Here is a 21,124-nt window from a genome sequence, read left to right as displayed (position 1 = left end):
CTCTAAACCCCACCCCTTCCTATGTGCCATCCACGGATCCCCCTCCCCTAAATAGTGCCATCCACGGATCCCCCTCCCCTAAATAGTGCCATCCACGGATCCCCCTCCCCTAAATAGTGCCATCCACGGATCCCCCTCCCCTAAATGGTGCCATCCACGGATCCCCCTCCCCTAAATGGTGCCATCCACGGATCCCCCTCCCCTAAATGGTGCCATCCACGGATCCCCCTCCCCTAAACGGTGCCATCCACGGATCCCCCTCCCCTAAACGGTGCCATCCACGGATCCCCCTCCCCTAAACGGTGCCATCCACGGATCCACCTCCCCTAAACGGTGCCATCCACGGATCCCCCTCCCCTAAACGGTGCCATCCACGGATCCCCCTCCCCTAAACGGTGCCATCCACGGATCCCCCTCCCCTAAACGGTGCCATCCACGGATCCCCCTCCCCTAAACGGTGCCATCCACGGATCCCCCTCCCCTAAACGGTGCCATCCACGGATCCCCCTCCCCTAAACGGTGCCATCCACGGATCCCCCTCCCCTAAACGGTGCCATCCACGGATCCCCTAAACGGTGCCATCCACGGATCCCCCTCCCCTAAACGGTGCCATCCACGGATCCCCCCTCCCCTAAACGGTGCCATCCACGATCCCCCCTCCCCTAAACGGTGCCATCCACAGACCCCCCCCCCTCCCCTAAACAGTGCCATCCACAGACCCCCCCCCTCCCCTAAACGGTGCCATCCACAGACCCCCCCCTCCCCTAAACGGTGCCATCCACAGATTCCCCCCCCCCCCCTCCCTTAAACGGTGCCATCCACAGATTCCTCCTCCCCCTGACGCTCACAGGAAAACATTTAAAAACAAATCAGTAACCTAACTTTATTCATTAGTGATGTCTTTACTGTATACCTTACTCTGTCTTTCAGCTTCGGTAACAGCAGGCAGTGCGGGCGGAGCGGCGCTCACTCACTGACGTCACGCGCCTGCTCCTCCCACTAGGCGGCGCAGGCGCGTGACGTCAGTGAGTGAGCGCCGCCCGCCCGCACTGCCTGCTGTTACCGGAGCTGAAAGACAGAGTAAGGTATACAGTAAAGACATCACTAATGAATAAAGTTTAGGTTACTGATTCGTTTTTAAATGTTTTCCTGTGAGCGGCGGGGCCCTGTATATTCTAACCCCCAGGCAAGCGTCCCTGTCACCATGGGAACGCCTGGGGGTTAGAATATACCATCGGATTTGTGTTTTCACGCTCTCACTGAGAGCGTGAAAACTCAGATCCGATGGTATATTATAACCCCCAGGCAAGCGTCCCCGTCACCATGGGAACGCCTGGGGGTTAGAATATACCATCGGATCTTCTGAATATACCGGAGGCGTCTGATGGGACAAGGGGCAAACAAGGCATTTTGCCGCCCCATTGGCAAGTGCCGCCCTAGGCAAATGCCTTGTTTGCCTCGCGATAGATACGCCCCTGGATGACAAAGCCCCTTCTTCACCCGTCTCCCAAGTGCGATCGGCTTCATCATCATCGAGTAGTGTCTGCACATCACTGATGTCCTCCTCAACGGTCTCTGGTTCAGCAGCCTGACCACTAGCAACACAAGTTCCCACGCCACTCTCCTCATCACTACTTGCCCAACTAGCGGAGGAAGAGGCGGATGTCTCCTCCAGATCTTGGCTGGGCAGTAGCTGCTGACTGTCCTCTAGTAGCTCTTCCTCACTGAAAAGTGGAGCAGAGTCTACAGCATATAATACTTCTCGTGGTGAGGTAACTGAAAAGGACAGATGCAGGTTGAGGACAGTTGAGGGCATATGGCCTGCTCCCAGGCCTGCCAACTAAGGGTTGTGTCTGACAAAGCCACTGGCTGTTGACTGGGGATGTCTGATGTAACTTGGGAAAAAGTGGATAGCCGAATTAACCAATCAAGAACCGCTGGGTTGCTGGTAAAGACACGACCGCTAGATGACATCGGGAGCTCAGACCTCTCACTACGACTCCTGTTGCCATGCCCCCTTACTCTGCTGCGACCTCCCTGCTTACGAACTAACAAGAATAGCATGGTGTTAAACAGGCAGGAAGTGCTCAAACCCATATGCAGTTGTGCATATATATAAAGGGGAGCAAATCCTGCACTTGTGGCCCGTTGCTAATGGCAATCCCCAGCAAAAATGCATACAGTGGAGGATGCCTGCAGCGGACCACAAGTACCACAATAAACATCCTACACAAGGTAGCAGTTATGTGGATGTGAGAATCAATTTAACAATCTAATAACAACAAGGACAGGTGCACTCTGCGATCTTCCTAACCCCTCAAAACTTATGTTAAATTGAGAGATTAGCAAACATGTCCTATCAGGAGGACATGTCTGAGCCCGAGTACCGCGCCAAGGTTTCTTGGGTCCTAGCACTCACCTACCTGCTAGATGACCGGGAGCTCAGATCTCTCGCTACGACTCCTGCTGCCACGCCCCCTTACTCTGCTGCAACCTCTGCTTGTAACAGAAACATTTAGGCCTCTGCGACTCCTCTGTGCACGGCCTGGCACTTCTCTGCCTGACATACTTGTAGTTGAACTAAACAAATTAAACAGAAATTAAAACACCCCCTTTTGCACTGAAATAGGCCACTAAATTATTTCTGCGCAAATAACAGCAAGCTTGAACTGAGTATACATTTCTCGTATTGTACTGAAATAGGCCACTAAATTATTTCTGTGCAAATAACACCAAATGTAAACTGTATTTTTTCTTTTTTTTCTCTAGAAATATGACAAGAAACGCTTATAGCGCAAATAACACCAAATGTGAACAGCGTCTATTTTTCTCATATTGTGCTGAACTGACAATAAATGTTTTTTTACAGCAAATAACACCAAATGTGAACAGCGTCTATTTTTCTCATATTGTGCTGAACTGACAATAAATGTTTTTTACAGCAAATAACACCAAATGTGAACAGCGTCTATTTATCTTGTATTATACTGAACTGACAATAAATGTTTTTAGAGCAAATAACATCAAATGTAAACACCCTCTATTTTTCTCATATTGTACTGAACTGACAATAAATGTTTGTACTGCAAATAACACCAAATGTGAACAGCGACTATTTTTCTCGTATTGTACTGAACCAACAATAAATGTTTTTAGATCAAAATAACGTCAAATGTGAAGTGTCAATTTTTCTCATATTGTACTAAACTGACAATAAATGTTGTATCGCAAATAAAACCAAATGTGAACAGCGTCTACTTTTCTTATATTATACTGAACTGACAATAAATGTTTTTAGCACAAATGACACCAAATATGAACTACGTGTATTTTTCTCTTTTCTCTTTTTCTATAGAAATATGACAAGAAGCGCTTATAGCGCAAATAACACCAAATGTGAGCAGCGTCTTTTTTCTCGTATTGTACTGAACTGACAATAAATATGTTTACCGCATATAACACCAAATGTGAACAGCGTGTATTTTTCTCTAGAAATATGACAATAAATGGTTTTACCGCAAATAACACCAAATGTAAACGGTGTGTATTTTTCTCTTTTTCTCTAGAAATATGATAAGAAACTCTTATAGTGCAAATAACACCAAATGTGAACAGTGTCTATTTTTCTCATATTGTACTGAACTGACAATAAATGTTTATACAGCAAATAACACCAAATGTGAACAGCGTCTATTTTTCTCATATTGTACTGAACTGACAATAAATGTTTATACAGCAAATAACACCAAATGTGAACAGCGTCTATTTTTCTCATATTGTACTGAACTGACAATAAATGTTTATACAGCAAATAACACCAAATGTGAACAACGTCTATTTTTCTCATATTGTACTGAACTGACAATAAATGTTTATACAGCAAATAACACCAAATGTGAACAGTATCTATTTTTTTCGTATTGTAATGAACTGACAATAAATGTTTTTACCGCAAATAGAACCAAATGTGAACAGCATCTATTTTTCTCGTATTGTACTGAATTGACAATAAATGTTTTTACTGCAAATAACACCAAATGTGAACGGCGTGTATTTTTCATTTTTTTCTCTAGAAATATGTCAAGAAACGCTTATAGCGCAAATAACACCAAATGTGAACAGCGTCTATTTTTCTCGTATTGTTCTGAACTGACAATAAATATTTTTAATGCATATTACACAAAAAGTGAACAGCATGTATTTTTCTCTTTTTCTCTAGAAATATGACAATAAATGGTTTTACCGCAAATAACACCAAATGTAAACGGCGTGTATTTTTCTCTTTTTCTCTAGAAATATGACAAGAAACGGTTTCAGTGCAAATAACACCAAATGTGAACAGCGTCTATTTTTCTCGTATTGTACTGAACTGACAATAAATGTTTTTACCGCAAATAACACCTAATGTGAACAGCGTCTATTTTTCTCGTATAGTACTGAACTGAAAATAAATGTATCGCAAATAACACCCAATGCAAACAGCATCTATTTTTCTTGTATTGTACTGAACTGACAATAAATGCTTTTACCACAAATAACACCAAATGTGAATGGCGTGTACTTTTCTCTTTTTCTCTAGAAATATGACAAGAAACGGTTTCAGCGCAAATAACACCAAATGTGAACAGCGTCTATTTTTCTCGTATTGTACTGAACTGACAATAAATGTTTTTACCGCAAATAACACCTAATGTGAACAGCGTCTATTTTTCTCATATAGTACTGAACTGAAAATAAATGTTTGTATCGCAAATAACACCCAATGCAAACAGCATCTATTTTTCTCGTATTGTACTGAACTGACAATAAATATTTTTTACTGTAAATAACACCAAATTTGAACGGATCCTATTTTTCTCGTATTGTACTATAATAGGACACTAAATGCTTTCACCATATATATAAATATAGCTGCAGAAGTGAACAGAGTATATATTTCCCTTTTTCCACAGATATAGTAACATATAAGCCACTAAAGGCTTTTTAACATAACACTTGCACCCCTACAACAAATTGCTGGAATGACAGAGCTGTATAATGGCTATTTGGATCCCCAAATATTCTTTCCCTGCACTTGTAAATCAAAGTTTTTTCCCAATGATGTTTTCTGTATGACTCTCTCTAGCCCCTGCAACCTCTGTCCCTGCATTAAGATGCTGTGAAATGATTCCTCCCTATCCTTATTGTGTACTCATAAACCGCTTTGTTTATCACAATGATGTTTTCTTTATCACTCTCCTTAGCGCCTGCATAAATGTCTGTCCCTGAACAAAGTACGATGGTGAATGGCAGAATCTAAGATGGCCACCAGGGCTGTGACATCACCAGGGCTGGCTTGCTGCTGATTGGTTGTATGCATGGCATTATGGGTCATCCCACCTTCCCAAAGTTCCTTACCACTGTCCTAACATGTGTAGCCGGCATTGTAGCCGTCATGTTAGGAGAAAAATTGCCATTTGTTACCACGAAGAGTGAGGAAGTCCACATTTATTCAGAATCAAATTTTTCCTGAAATTCAGAGCGAATTTGACTTAGTCAACTTCCATTCGCTCATCTCTAATGATAATCTTGGATCATTTTCTTTTATAACAGTGTTATGCCATTCTTCTGTTATTCCTCCCAGAAATGCATGAATAAATTAACAACTGAGTGCTACAACTCCCCTTGTAAAAGGGATGTGTCACTACACAATCGGACACTGGAAGCGCTGAGTGGACAAAGTCGGACTGGGCAGGGACACACTCCTAAATGTCAATTAAGTCTGAAATTTCTAATAGGGATTGTAGAGGAATGGCACAACATAGATGTCTAAGAAAAGATGCTGTAGAATTTTTATTTCATGGGGATGCAAGTATTTACTTAGTCCCGCTACCCCTGAGGAAGTAACAGGTAGCGGTGAAACTTGTCAGGGAAACTCAATCATTATATATTTTCTTAAGGGCTGGCAGAGTGGTAACATATGTTACAATAGTGGTGGCAACAGATAGAGACCGCCTGCCATACCACAGATGTGATGCATGTACCTACAGCAAAACAAAATGCTGGCAGCGCTGAAATATACAGTAAATCGACAGAGACACTAGATAGCTGACTGCAGAAGATACAGTAGGCGATGAACATTAAAGGATCTACTGTAATCTATAAATTAGGTAGCAGCTAGCTAGACAGTAAATGTGGATACAATGGCAAAACTGTAGATCATATTGCCCGATCTTGAAAGAATCACAGTATTGATTGAACCCATTGTAGACTCACATACCATAACAAACATATTCCTTGAATGGTATTAATCCTGGGGCAAGCACAATACAGACAGCCTTCTAATAAATATATATACATATACAGACGTGGACAAAATTGTTGGTACCCTTTGGTCAATGAAAGAAAAAGTCACAATGGTCACAGAAATAACTTTAATCTGACAAAAGTAATAATAAATTAAAATTCTATAAATGTTAACCAATGAAAGTCAGACATTGTTTTTCAACCATGCTTCAACAGAATTATGTAAAAAAATAAACTCATGAAACAGGCATGGACAAAAATGATGGTACCCCTAGAAAACACAGAACATAATGTGACCAAAGGGACATGTTAATTCAAGGTGTGTCCACTAATTAGCATCACAGGTGTCTACAACCTTGTAATCAGCCATTGGGCCTATATATATGGCTCCAGGTAATCACTGTGTTGTTTGGTGATATGGTGTGTACCACACTCGACATGGACCAGAGGAAGCAAAGGAAAGAGCTGTCTCAAGAGATCAGAAAGAAAATTATAGACAAGCATGTTAAAGGTAAAGGCTATAAGACCATCTCCAAGCAACTAGATGTTCCTGTGAGTACAGTTGCACATATTATTCATAAGTTTAAGATCCATGGGACTGTAGCCAACCTCCCTGGACGTGGCCGCAGGAGGAAAATTGATGACAAATCTAAGAGACGGATAATCCGAATGGTAACAAAAGAGCCTAGAAAGACTTCTAAAGAGATTCAAGGTGAACTTCATGCTCAAGGAACATCAGTGTCAGATCGCACCATCCGTCGTTGTTTGAGCCAAAGTGGACTACATGGGAGACGACCAAGGAGGACACCATTGTTGAAAACGAATCATAAAAAAGCAAGACTGGAATATGCCAAACTACATGTTGACAAGCCACAAAGCTTCTGGGAGAATGTCCTGTGGACAGATGAGACAAAAATCGAAGTTTTTGCCAAGGCACATCAGCTGTATGTTCACAGACGAAAAAATGAAGCATATCAAGAAAAGAACACTGTCCCTACTGTGAAACATGGAGGAGGCTCTGTTATGTTCTGGGGCTGCTTTGCTGCGTCTGGCACAGGGTGTCTTGAATCTGTGCAGGGTACAATGAAATCTCAAGACTATCAAGGAATTCTAGAGAGAAATGTACTAGCCAGTGTCAGAAAGCTTGGTCTCAGTCGCAGGTCATGGGTCTTGCAACAGGACAATGACCCAAAACACACCGCTAAAAACACCCAAGAATGGCTAAGAGGAAAAAATTGGACTATTCTAAAGTGGCCTTCTATGAGCCCTGACCTCAATCCTATTGAGCATCTTTGGAAGGAGCTGAAACATGCAGTCTGGAAAAGGCACCCTTCAAACCGGACACAACTGGAGCAGTTTGCTCATGAGGAGTGGGCCAAAATACCTGCTGAGAGGTGCAGATGTCTCATTGACAGTTACAGGAAGCGTTTGATTGCAGTGATTGCCTCAAAAGGTTGCGCAACAAAATATTAAGTTAGGGGTACCATCATTTTTGTCCATGCCTGTTTCATGAGTTTATTTTTTTACATAATTCTGTTGAAGCATGGTTGAAAAACAATGTCTGACTTTCATTGGTTAACATTTATAGAATTTTAATTTATTATTACTTTTGTCAGATTAAAGTTATTTCTGTGACCATTGTGACTTTTTCTTTCATTGACCAAAGGGTACCAACAATTTTGTCCACGTCTGTACATATTAGAAACCACCCATATATCACCCCATTTTAGAAACTACACCCCTAAAGCTATTCAAAACTTATTTTACAAACTTTGTTAACCCTTTAGGTGCCCAATGAGAATTAAAGGAAAATGTAACTTTTTTTGCAGATTTTAAATTTTAATCAATTTTTTTCTGTAACACACCAAGGGAATACCAGCCAAACAAAACTCAAAATCTATTACCCTAAATCTGGAGTTTACAGAAACACGCCATAAAAGTGACCCCATTTTGGAAGCTACACCCCTCGAGGAATCTTTAAAGGTGTTTAGTGACCACTTTGACCTCAAAGGTGTTTCCCAGAAGTAGGAAACACTTGGCAGTAAAAATGGAAAATAATTTTTTTTTCACAAAAAAATTGTTTTCACCTATATTTTTCATTTTCCTAAGGGTTAACAGGACAAAATTCACCCCACATTTTGTTACCTATTTCCCCCCGAATACGGCAACACCCCATATGTGCTTAAAAATGATGTATGGGTGCACAACAAGGCTCTAAATATGGATTGTGCTGACTTGAATTGGTAGACATTGATTTTAGGTGCCATGCCGCATTAAAAAGATTCCTGAGGTCCCCAGAAATAAAACATCCCCCAAAGTGACCCCATTTTGGAAAGAGCACCCACGTACGAACATTCTAAGTGGTGGAAAGGGTACTTTTAGCAAACAGGTGTTTTACAGAAGGCAGAAACACTTGTTAAAGGATTTCAAAGCACACATTTGTGAACATGAAAAATTACTAGCCGACCCCAATTTTTCACTTTCACAAGAAGCGGTTAAAGGAGAAAATGCACCCCAGTATGTGTTCTCCATTTTCTCCCCATTCAGGAAACACCCCAAATGTGCTTTTAGCCAGCTGTATGGGTGCACAGCAGGGCTCTAGAGGTCCCTAGAAATTTAAAACCCCAGGAAGTGATCCCAATATGGAAAGAGCACCCCCGTACAAACATTTTAATGGGTGTAAAGGGCATTTTTGACCTAACAGGTGTTTCACAGAAATTAATATGTAGTGGTTGGTGAAAAGCGGATCTGTAAGCTATGCGGACTAAATCAGAAATATAAGGTGGTAAAACGACAGGGTACATCATGGATGAAATTAAATTAAAACTCCATGTATGAGTGGTAGATTTTAAAACACTACTGCGTGCACAGTGCAAACAATTGGGTATATAGTTCCCAGTGAACCCAGACATCATCCCTAATGGGTCACCATTAGACATAAAACATATTGCAATCTTCATAGTGATTGGCTTCCCTTGTGTTGAGTGTCTATGGTCAGTGGGTGACACAAAGGAAGCCAATCACTATGAAGATTGCAATATGTTTTATGGTCCCATATGTTATGGTCCTATATTGATTTATATTGTTATTTTGATTCAGTGTATTTGATGGTTTTACATACAGTTGTATTGTGATTTTATTATTTTAACACATACATTTTATTAGAAATTTCATTATCTAGTGAAAGCAATGTCTAAAATAGAAAGTGACCCATTAGGGATGATGTCTGGGTTCACTGGGAACTATATACCCCAAAAAAGGCATGGACCCCGCAAAAACGCAGTAAAAACGCATTAAAACCGCAACTCCATTTATTAGCGTTTTTAACTGAAATCTGGTCCACTTTTTATGAGGAACCCATGAAGGAGGGATATAAAAGACAGCCAACACCCTATGCAAGCATTACCACTGAGGAAGGAGTAAAGCAACACTCCGAAACGCATTTGGTGCTCAATTCATTGACTTGCATAGTGGAGACATAACTACAACCCACACTTATTGGACTTTACTTTTGGAAAAGGTAAAAAGACTAAACCGAATGGATTTCAATTACCCGAAAGACACAACTCTTTGAGAGGAAGGCCTACAGGATCGAGGAAGAGGCAAGCATTTGATCTTGCTGCACCCAAAGAAAAAAAGGTCCATTGAATGTGTGTGACTCGATGACTACAGTGCCTGGGTTAACTATTGAATCTGTGTCTGAAAACTACAACACGTGGGACGCCGAAATCTAAGTCCGATATTTTATAGTGAAATACTCGACTTTTGCTACAGTGCCGATTAACAGAAGGCCACGAATAAGCTAAGTAAAAATTCCTGATTATTTGTTCGTTGAACATTGTATTCTGTGCCGATTTTAACACCATTCGAAAATGTGGGACGCCACGAATTGGTTTTAATCGAGACGGCCTAAGACTACATGAATATTTAATTTGAAATAATTAATTTGAAATATCGAAAGTTCCCACAATTGCAGATCTAGGAACATAATTCGCCTTTAACGTTGACCTTCGTTTTTTTGTGTGGTATTGGACATTTTATTTGAAACCTCCCCCTCCTTATTTATACACATGATATTGCTGACATGTTTTTATGATATGTTTTATGGTGTGTTGATATTGTGTTGTTTTTACCATTACTAGTTTGATTGCCCATTTTAGGCGTGTTCAATAAATTACATTGTTGGGACTTCCATGATTCGATATGACTCCTTATGCTGAGTGCCCTTCTACATTTCTTCTTTATTATACTGCGTGCACAGGCCAGGTTTTACAGGGCAGGTTTAGCAGTGGTAAATGGTGTCTTTCCTTATGCCCCTTTTGGAACACACCCTGCATCTTTTTTGGGTCCTTCCTTTCCTTGTTGTCTGGGGGACATCACTTGGAAAATGTTGCCCTGGTCCAACACGGGTACCATGACTTCCTGAAGTACTGGGACCCTCCCCGGCCTGGCTTTGAAAAATTAGGGCCTTGATAACCAACTCTTGGAACTGAAGGAAAGTTCCTGTGTGGCCTGCAGATTGAAATAGCACGTACTCATTTCACATTGCCATCTGTACAATGTGTACGGCAAGCTTTTTGTACGACACTTTCGTTCTTCGTGTGGCACTGTAAGGCTTCAGAAGTTGATCTGAAAGATCCACCCCTCCCATATGCCTGTTGTAGTCCAGGATGCAAACTGGTTTGGGGGTAGTGGTTGTGGCACCTCGTACAGGAGCAGGGGAACTGGTGTTAGTATTAATGGTGGTCAGTGCAAAGACATCCCTCTTGTCCTTGTACTTAACCACCAGTACGTTCTCATGGAGGAGAGCCCTACTTTCACCCATTCTCAGTGGTTGCCCTACCAGGGATCTCGGGAGGCCTCTCTGATTTTTGCGCACTGTGCCGCAGGCCATGGTACCTCTGGCAGTTAGAGACATGAATTTGGGCATGCTGGTATATTAGTTATCCACATAGAGGTGGTAACCCTTATCCAGCAGTGGGTGCAGTAAGTCTGACACGATCTTCCCACTGACTCCTAGAAAGGGGGGGTTTTCTGGGGGTTCTATCCGGGAATCTTGCCCTTTATAAATGGGGAACTTGTGGGTCTACCCGGAGCTACTCTGACAAAGTTTGTATATCTTTATGCCATACCTTGCCTGTTTTCTAGGCAGGTACTGGTGAAATCTAATCCTCCCTTAGAAAAGTAATAGGGACTCATCTACACAGACATTTTTATCTGGGTTGTACACCTCAGCAAACTTGGTGTTAAAGTGGTCAATGACAGGCCTAACCTTGAACAAACAGTCAAATGTTGGGTCGTTTTGGGGTGGGCACTGTGCATTGTCGTTGTAGTGTAGGAATTTCCTAATTGACTCTGGGTCATGGTTTTACTGTAAATTGAAGTCTGGTAGAAAATGTCCGAACTCCAATATTGTCTAATGTTTGGCTTCTCTACAACGCCCATATGCAGCAGGAGTCCCCAAAACTTCATAATTTCTGCTGCACTTACTGGGGTCCAACCTAGGGGTCTAGTGTATGCCGAAGTTGCGTTCTGATAAATTAATTGTTGGGCGTATAAATTTGTTTGGCCCACCATAACATTTTCAAAATCTTCAGGGAAGATCAGAAAAATGGATGTTTCTGATCAGTACTCAGCAGGTGCAGGATTCACGCACGTATATTACACTCACACTATTCCAAAATTGATTTCCATTTAACACTAAACTATTTTTTACACCCAAAAAAAAGGGTGGTTTAGGGATCTGGAACAGCTGCAAATGAAAAAAAAAATAGTGCAGCAATTCCAGATATTCTTCCTTAAATCGCAGTGGTGGTGCACCACAAGTCGCAGAAAGCAAACAAGCAGCACAGAGAAGCAAAGACCCTCTCTGCATGCAGTCAAAAGCTAGAATGGCTGCCTGCAGAGAGGAACAGCCATCTCCTGTGCTGCTGTAGCACTGCCATTGGCTGAAACGTTGTTCCAGCCAATCGCAGCACTGACAGGTGATGCCAAACACTGGAGTCCTCTGCCTGACCTAGGAGGAGACTGCTGCAGACTAGTTCAGTACCAGTCACCTCCCCATGACTCCCCCCGCACCCTCCTTTTGCTTATGGCGCTGTGATGTGCCGGTCTTCATTGACCGGCTAATAGCAGAGTTTGGAGCTGCAAGGGGGCAGAAAGACACCATGCTGCCCTTACCTGACATGGATGCCTGCCGGTAAGAGCAGCCATGGTGCCCCGATTACCCCGCGATCCTGCACCAGCACCCAGCGGACCTTGAGCCATACATGTACGGCACTGGTCCTTAAGTCACATCTAGCTGCACCGTACATATACAGCATGGGTCCTTAAGGGGTTAAAGTATAATTTGCACGTTTATCATTTATTCATACCAAGTAGAACATCACAAATTCGAAATTAATTTCTCAGTAAGAACAGTCTTTAACTACAATCCGAGAAGACATAAAAAGAGTGTATGTGTTCTATGGGTCTGAGAACGAGCCCTACATTAAGATCTAAAGTTTGGATTGAGTTCCTTCATTGCGAAAGGCTTTCCTGATCTCACAGGAGGGGATCCAATCTCATACTTGGCTCTAAATATATCACATATGAATGGAGTTATAATACAGCAGTGTGCAATAGTAAGATACACATATTTCACATGATGTCATAAGCAACCATTAATCAATATAAGAAGACCATCACACATAAATAGAATAAACAAGTTAAACTTTATTATTTATTGTACCTAAATGGCCGCGATGCTTATTACGATTTCAAATTAATTATTGAGGTATTAACCAAACGAATAAACAATAACCTTTAACCGACCAAATTAATCAAAACTATAACCGTCAGTCCACTCCGTCAGAGTGACTTAACCCCCAAAGCGCCAAATCGCGATCGAAGTGGCCAACAAAGCATCACAACCAATTAAGGAACATATCTCTCAATCATATTTTGAAGATCAGAAATACAATTATAACATCCTATTTCAGAGAGTTGGTCGAGCCCGGAACGATAAAGCCCCCTTAAGAAACCTTCAAGTTCAATGTGCCTGTAAGAGAAATGACCAATGTTTAGCACAAAAGGTTCAATTTTCTTATTGATTCTTTTCATTATTTTTTCCAAGAAGGACAGTTCCGAACAGGACCAAGCTAATTTGGGAACGATGTCCGAAAATACAAGAACAGAGTTATGTAGTAAGTGTCTTATTTTCTACATCAATTCCTGGAGTTCGTAGACCAACAAATGAGTTTTTATTTTTCCTATATCGTAAGACCCAATGTGCAGAATGACTAAATCAGGAATGTGACATTTAGAAAACAAATAATCAACTTCACGAAGAATATTTGAGATTCTGAGGTTAGAAATTGCTCTACACTCAATAGAAAAATCCTCGGAAAAAACTATTTTTTGTGGATTTCCTGATATTGGATCTTTCCATTACGCATCTAATGAGGTTGTAACCTAATATCCATATGCTCCGTTTTGTTCCTGAAATTAATGAATAAGAAGGTTAGGTCTAATATACAGTTTGAAACAATTGGACTTCCATCTACCTATGCGTTTCATAATAGAATTATCTAAACCTACTTTTGCCGCGAATGTTGCTGCGCCTATGCAAAAAGAATGCGCAGAAATTTTTGGGTTTATATAACCTAACCTTTGTAGACAATTATGAAGAACAAAGTTAAATTGATATTTTGTTAAATAGGAACCATCGGCATGAGTGAATAAGGCCGAACATTTTTTCTCTCTTATACTTATCCACTTTGACATGTGTTCAAAGGGACAGATAGATTTAGAAGAAAATCTATTCAGCGTAAGCCAAACACCTTTTCCCATTTGATCAGTCTTCGATCTTTTAATGAATAGTTTAAATTGCTCTTTAACAATTAATATGTCGAAATGACTAGAGGAGGACCAGAATGTTTATTTTCTACTGCAATTTCGCCAATTTGAAGTAGGGCAAAAAATGTTAAAGAATAAGCTGCAGAAAACAAACATATTTCGTAGACAGAGGAACATACACTAGGTAATTGATTTAAAATTCCTGCTAATTGATGAATAGATAACGGATTAGTTCTTTCCTTAGGAATGGAGGATCTATTAATACCTTTAATGATTTGTTTGATTTTAAAATTATTCAATATGGAATTGTGACCATTTAACTTGAAAAAGAAAGAAATAGCAGATAATCTTTTAGAAATAGACTCAGCTGTTAAGCCTTTTTTCCATAGATGAATTATAAATGAATTGAAATTCTCCAACACAAATTCAGTAGCTGTTAGTTGACATATTTCACAGAACTCCTTCCATTTGAGCCATGCAGCATAATAGGCTGCCCATGTACTTTTGTCTAACGAAAAGGTCAAAATTTCGTTAGTTAGTCTTCTGTAAAACTCCACAAGTGATCTGGACATGGAATTCCTTTCAAAGATGCTTGAGGTGCCATTGCGAAAAATTTCAAGAGCTGCTGACGAGATAAAGCATCAGCAAGATTGTTATTTTTTCCTGGGATAAATTTAGCTTTTAACCATATATTGTACTTAAGACAATGCAATACCAATTTTCGTAATAACGATGAAAAAAGAACTCCCATATTGTCTGAACATAATAAAATGGAATTCGTCTGACCAAATTAATAACGAAACCGTAACAGGGAAAAGTTCAAGAAAAACTAAATTTTTTGAATACTTTTTGTTCTCAATCAAAGATTGAGGCCATTTTTCTGCAGACCAGCTACTGTTGAAGAATGCTCCATAACCGATGGCACCTGATGCATCCGTATAAAAGGATAGAGTGTCAGAGTCGACAAATTCTTCCTGCCAAATTGTGTGTCCATTGAAGTCTTTCAAAAATTGTAACCATATAGTAATATCATATTTTAATTCACTGATTAATCATATATGGGAATAAGGAGAAGACATACCTGCTGTGGCTGCATAAAGTCTTTTAGAAAAGACCCTTCCCATGGGAATTACTCTAGCAATGAAATTTAAAGATCCAAGTAAAGACTGTAATGGTGAGTAGTTTTTTCCTTGCTAACAATAGAGGATAACAGCTGGAAAGTTTCAGAATTTTTTTTCCCTCGGTATACTGAACTCCATAGTATCTGTATTGATGTAGATACCTAAAAATTTTTAAAGATGTAGTAGGAAAAACTGTTTTTTCCATAGCCAGAGGGATGTTAAAATAATCAGCAACACCGATGAACTTGCGAAGGAGATTCATACATTCTGGAGTATCCATAAGACCTATAAATAAAAAGTCATCAAGGTAATGTAGAATAAATCCAGAATCTGAATGGACTTCTACTATCCAGTGCAAAAAAGTGGAAAAAGCTTTGAAATAGAAGCAAGATAAAGTAAAACACATGGGGAGGGCCATATCATAAAAGAACTTATTCAAGAATTTAAAACCAAGAGAATTATAACCAGTAGGATTTATTGGTAATAATCTGAAAGCAGACTTAATGTCTGCTTTAGCTAAAAGAGCGTGTCAACCAGCTTTTTGAAGAAGATTCAAAGCTTGATCAAACAAAGAATATTTAACACTAGCTTTATTCTTGTCGATTTCGTCATTAAGAGAAGAATATTTAGGAAAATATAAATTATGTATAAGGCGGTAATAATTAGGCTCTTTTTTGGAACAATAGCTAAAGGAGAAACACAGAAATTAATAAAGGGAGGAGAATCAAATGGACCCGCTATTCTGCCTGCAGAGATTTCAGACAGTATTTTATAGTATATCCTTAACAATATCTAAATTTTTCTTAACAGAAGCTGCATTTTCAACAATAACACAACCTGGACCAACAAATTGAGGTAAGTAAAAACCCTTGGAGAAAATATTATATCGCAGTTTAGCCATCTGTATGTTTGGATAAAGCTTTAACCACTGGAGTAATCTTTGTAAATTCAGAGGTGTCACCTGACTTATTTGAATGAAAGACTCTGATGGAATTTGGAAAATTAATTCCTTGTTTTTTAAAGCATTTGTTAGCTGGGTGAGGTCCGGCACAGAAGGAACATTCATGGCGGTATCTGCAATTGGATTGCCATCTGCAGAAAGCCTTGTTGTAGGCAAAACAGATACCCTTTTTGGGATTACTGGAATTGGATTGTTGACGAAAAAGGTTGTTTTTATTGGAGAGCATAAGACTCAACCATAGGCCTACGTCTTTGTTACCCCAGCTTAAATTGGAATAGACTGCAATCTTTTGGCAAAAGGATTCGTCATAAGAACACCATCCCATGCCACCAAAGTTCCTGTATGCTTCTAATAGAGAGTCAATGTGATAGAAGAGACCAGTACAAGACGAGGGGTGCTTTTCCCCTAAAACAGCGGCATAAATACAAAATGCCTGAATCCAATTAAGAAATGTGTTTTGTAGCGGTTTCTTCTTCTCATCAGATTCTGATTTTTTGATCGTTGGGGGTTTCGTTTTTAACAATTTCATTGGAAGGGTGTAATAAGGAAAATATTTTGATATAATCTCTCCTCCAAATTTTTTCCTTAATAGATTGAGAGAGGTGAAAACCTAAAGGGGAAACTTGACAAGCCATAACTTCTTTTACTACCGTCTCTCTGATCCCAGAACTGGAACAAAGGGACAAAGAGCTTGGAAGAATTAACAGCAGGAGAGATAGGTAAAACTGGATTGACATCTGTTACATTAGTGTCAATGTTGGACTGGCTAAAAGTGGCAGGCTCAGAACAAACATTGCCAGGTGTAACAGACTGCTTACTTAAGAATTGAATAAATTCATTAAATAATTGAAGCTTTAAAGAAGAGTCAATGACTGGAAAAGAATTGTCCTGAGAAAAAGTGCCCTACGGAGAGCAGTCACTTATCAAGAGATCAAGAGGTATCTCACCACTAAGCTGATGATCGGGTAGGCGGTTGGTAGATGCTGCACTAGCAGACTGCAGAGTGGCAGTTGAAGAGATGTTGCTTCTGCAATGAGATTTACTGGCCCCTTTATTAACGGAAAATGGCTGCAGTTTTGTTTTCTTGATAGAAGAAGGAGGCACATATTGAGATGGAGAATATGCCCTCTTTTCCTTCCTATTCCACTTCTTGACTGGAGATGTAACATCAGATTCACTGCGCATGCGCGCGCCAGTAACGGAGATTACATCAAGTAGATTAGGGCTCGCTGACTCCTGGGCAGACGAAATCAGAGGAAGGAGTAGGAGGAATGACTTCTTCTTGTCCAGAGGGAAGCTGAAGACAGCAACGTTGCCAGGCTTCACCTCCCTGATCTTCAGCCTTCAAAATCAGCTGTTTAAGGAGATCCTCCATGATGGGTAGCAGAGCAGGTCCTTTTCAGAATATTTCACTTACGTGAATGCGCCAGCGACAATGTTTTCTTTCTTATATAGGTTCTGGATGTCTGTTGGGAGAAACACTAATCAGCAGCCAAGAAGACCCCAAGATCAAGCTGGTGCCTGGGATCAATCCAAACACTTATAATCAGGTAAGGAATGTTATAATGAATACCATAACGTGGTGGTTGCCATGACATCATGGCTCCCCTCAAGTTATGCACATGTGGTTCGCTCCATTTTAGAAGTTTATCAAACTACAGTAAACACCTTTATCTCCAGATGAAGAAGACTAAGAACAATGGCCTCTCTTACCTCAGCTAAAGTGTTATTGACTCCACCATCAGAAAAGGACACGGGAAAATGGGATGCAGGAGAATTACCAGGCAAAAAATACATTAATAGCACCAATCAATAAACCAGAGTCCAGTTCAGCGCTTCAAAGGATATGTAGTTTGGAAACGCCTTGTAGAAGGAAAGCGGCTTTTTACAAGGCGTTTCCAACCTACATCTCCTTTGAAGCGCGGACCTGGACTCTGGTTTATTGATTGCATGTGATAAGGAGGTTGGATCGACTCCTATTCTCAGGACTGCTGCTTAGTTTGCGACTTTGACACATAGAACTATTTATTTTTCTTTGCTATTAATAGCACCAACAATTCTGCTCTGTAACAGTCATATGTTCATATGCTGAAGCTGAGCTGTAACTGGATTACCTAACAAAATGATATTCTGAACCTCAAATTCGACATGTTATTAACCGAAAATGTCAAACGGGCTGACCTCTTTCTTGTTACAGACTAATGTGTTTGTAAGAGGATTATTTGGCATGAACTGTACTAATATAGCTTTTGTTGAAATTATGCACCAATTTATATTAATAACAGCTCATAACATATGCCCCCTTGTTTGCCAAGTCTTTTGTGGTGTCAACAGAGGTATTTTCCATAAAATGGCTGTTGATGGAGGGTCAAGGCAAATCACTTCCATGTGATTTCTCCCCTGTTTGAATATACCACACCTGCTATCTGCACTGGAAGTTGGGAGTTTAGATGGGAGTTTGTTGGGAGTTTAGTGCAGGGGCAGTGTGTAAATGCAGGAAACATCACATGGAGGTGATTTGCCTGGTCACATTAAATTTCATCAGAGGCCATCTTATGGACAGGACATATGTGTGGACAGTAAAAAAAAAATCTTATATACACATTGGTCAACAGTAGCCAGAAAATGGCCAACCCCTTTAACTTAAAGTTCTTCTTGGAAACCAATAGCAAACGTTCATACATTCATGTGGCTCACTATTACCATGCCACAAAAACCACTGCAGTAGTTGTTCAGCTGACTGATGGCATGGGGATGGGGATAGGATGGGGTTGAAAACTGTGTGGAGTTACAATAAACCCTTAACCCCTTCCCAACTGTAGCCGTACTTGTACAGTGAAAGTTGTGACTTTAAAGATGGCGCCCACTAATGGACAGAGTGGGCACCATAACCATTAGACACCTGGGGCTAATGTCTGTAATTGGTGATAACACTGATCAAAGACATTTTACCCCCCCCCCCCCCAGATGCCATGGTCAGTTGCTACCACGGTATCTGAGGCAGATTTTCCCGGGAACACTGCCCCATCGCACGACAATAGTGCCTTGTGGTAGCCGCATTCCCCTGCAGGCTCCAAGGCTACCACAGCAATAGTTTCTATGGAGTCCGGCCACATAGGAATGTACTGAATATCCCATAGGCTGCAGTGATAAAACTGCAGTCTATGGGACAAGAGATTTGATGGTGACGTGTTTAACCTCTTAAGGACACATGACGTACCGGTACGTCATGATGTCCTGTTACTTAAGGACACATGACGTACCGGTACGTTATGAATGGTTCCGATCACCGCCGCTCGGCGGGCGGTGATCGGAACCCGGTGCCTGCTCAAATCATTGAGCAGGCACCTGGGGCAAATGCGCCGGGGGGTCCTGTGACCCCCCCCTGTCGGCGATCGCAGAAAACCGCAGGTCAATTCAGACCTGCGGTTTTCTGCGTTTCCGGGTTATTCGGGTCTCTGAAGACCCGATAACCCGGAACAGGATGGTGATGGTGGTGTGATTTCACTCCACCAATCACCATCCAGCGATCCTGAGTGGTGATGTTGACATCACCACTCAGGATCGCTTTCTGATTGGTCAGTGGGCGGTCCGGCGGCAGATTCAAAAGAGGCAGGCGCTCCTCTCCTCCTCCTTTTGTGTTCCGGAACGGGAGGAGAGAGGAGCTGCCTGCACGTGTCTGCTGCCACTGCTGCACCGCTGCCTGCACCCGATCTGTGCCCCCAGGACCCGATCTCTGCCACCAGCACCCCCCCATCAGGTACATAGGGACATCTAGGGAAAGTTTGGGTTAGGCAAGGAAAAAAAGGGAAAGTTAGTTTTTTAACTTTTCATTGCATCACCCTAGTTAGGGTGTCTGGGGTCCACAGCACAGCTGTGTGACCCTAGACCCCCCAGGGGTGCTGCCACTTGCCCCCCCTTCCCCCACTTTTTTGGGGTGCAGGATATTTTTTTTTGTGTACGCTGACTGTGGCCGGCACTCTTAGCGTCCAGCCACTGTTAGCACATCGCACACCCCACCGCTAATCAACTTCGGACGGTTGATCAGCGGTTTTTTTTTTTTTTTAAATTCACATTTTTGGGCCTTTTTTTTGTCATTTTTTTTTTTTTTTGTTAGTTTTAGGGTGAGTTCGTGAACACCCATGCCCCCACACACACGCACACAAAATAAAGATTTCCACACACGCACATATACACGCAGACACACACTCCCCTATGGCCCGCCGGACGTTCTCGGCCGAGGAGGCATACGCCCAGCTTGCCTCCGACTCCGAGAGTCCCAGTGAGGATGAGGATGACCCCACATTCCTGTTGTCATCCGCATCCTCCTCATCATCATAGCGATGATGATGAGCCCCCAAGGCGGCGTAGACGCCGCCAGGCGGAGCAAGGGGACCGCCAAGCCTAGTACGAGCAGCTCTGGGGCTCGTACTGGTTTCCCGGCCCACCAGTTAAATCCACCGGAGCACCCTGCCGGTGAATTTGTCTGGTGTAGCCCAGAGCGATACGAGCCTGTGATTCCTGATTTTGTAGGCCAATCAGGAATCCAGATTTCCACAGTGGGCTACACTGAAATATGACTTTTTTCGTCATTTTTTCAGTGACCCACTGATAAATCTGATGGTGGAGCAGACAAATCTGTACGCCCAACAGTTCGTCGCTCAACACCCGGGCTCCTTTTTGGCCAGGCCCGGTGGCTGGACGCCGGTCAGTGCAGCCGAAATGAGGACATTTTGGGGCCTCGTGCTGCATATGGGCCTGGTCAAGAAACCCAGTGTCAGGCTGTACTGGACTGGGGACGTCCTATACCAGACCCCACTTTACAGTACGGCCATGACACGCTCCCGGTTTGAGGCCATCCGGAAATGTCTGCATTATTCCGATAATGCAGCATGTCCCCCCCGAGGTGATCCTGCCCATG

This window comes from Bufo gargarizans, chromosome 4, assembly GCF_014858855.1.
Source record: "Bufo gargarizans isolate SCDJY-AF-19 chromosome 4, ASM1485885v1, whole genome shotgun sequence".
Classification (NCBI taxonomy): domain Eukaryota; kingdom Metazoa; phylum Chordata; class Amphibia; order Anura; family Bufonidae; genus Bufo; species Bufo gargarizans.
The sequence above is the reverse complement of the archived record's forward strand: the minus strand, read 5'-3'. Positions refer to the sequence as shown.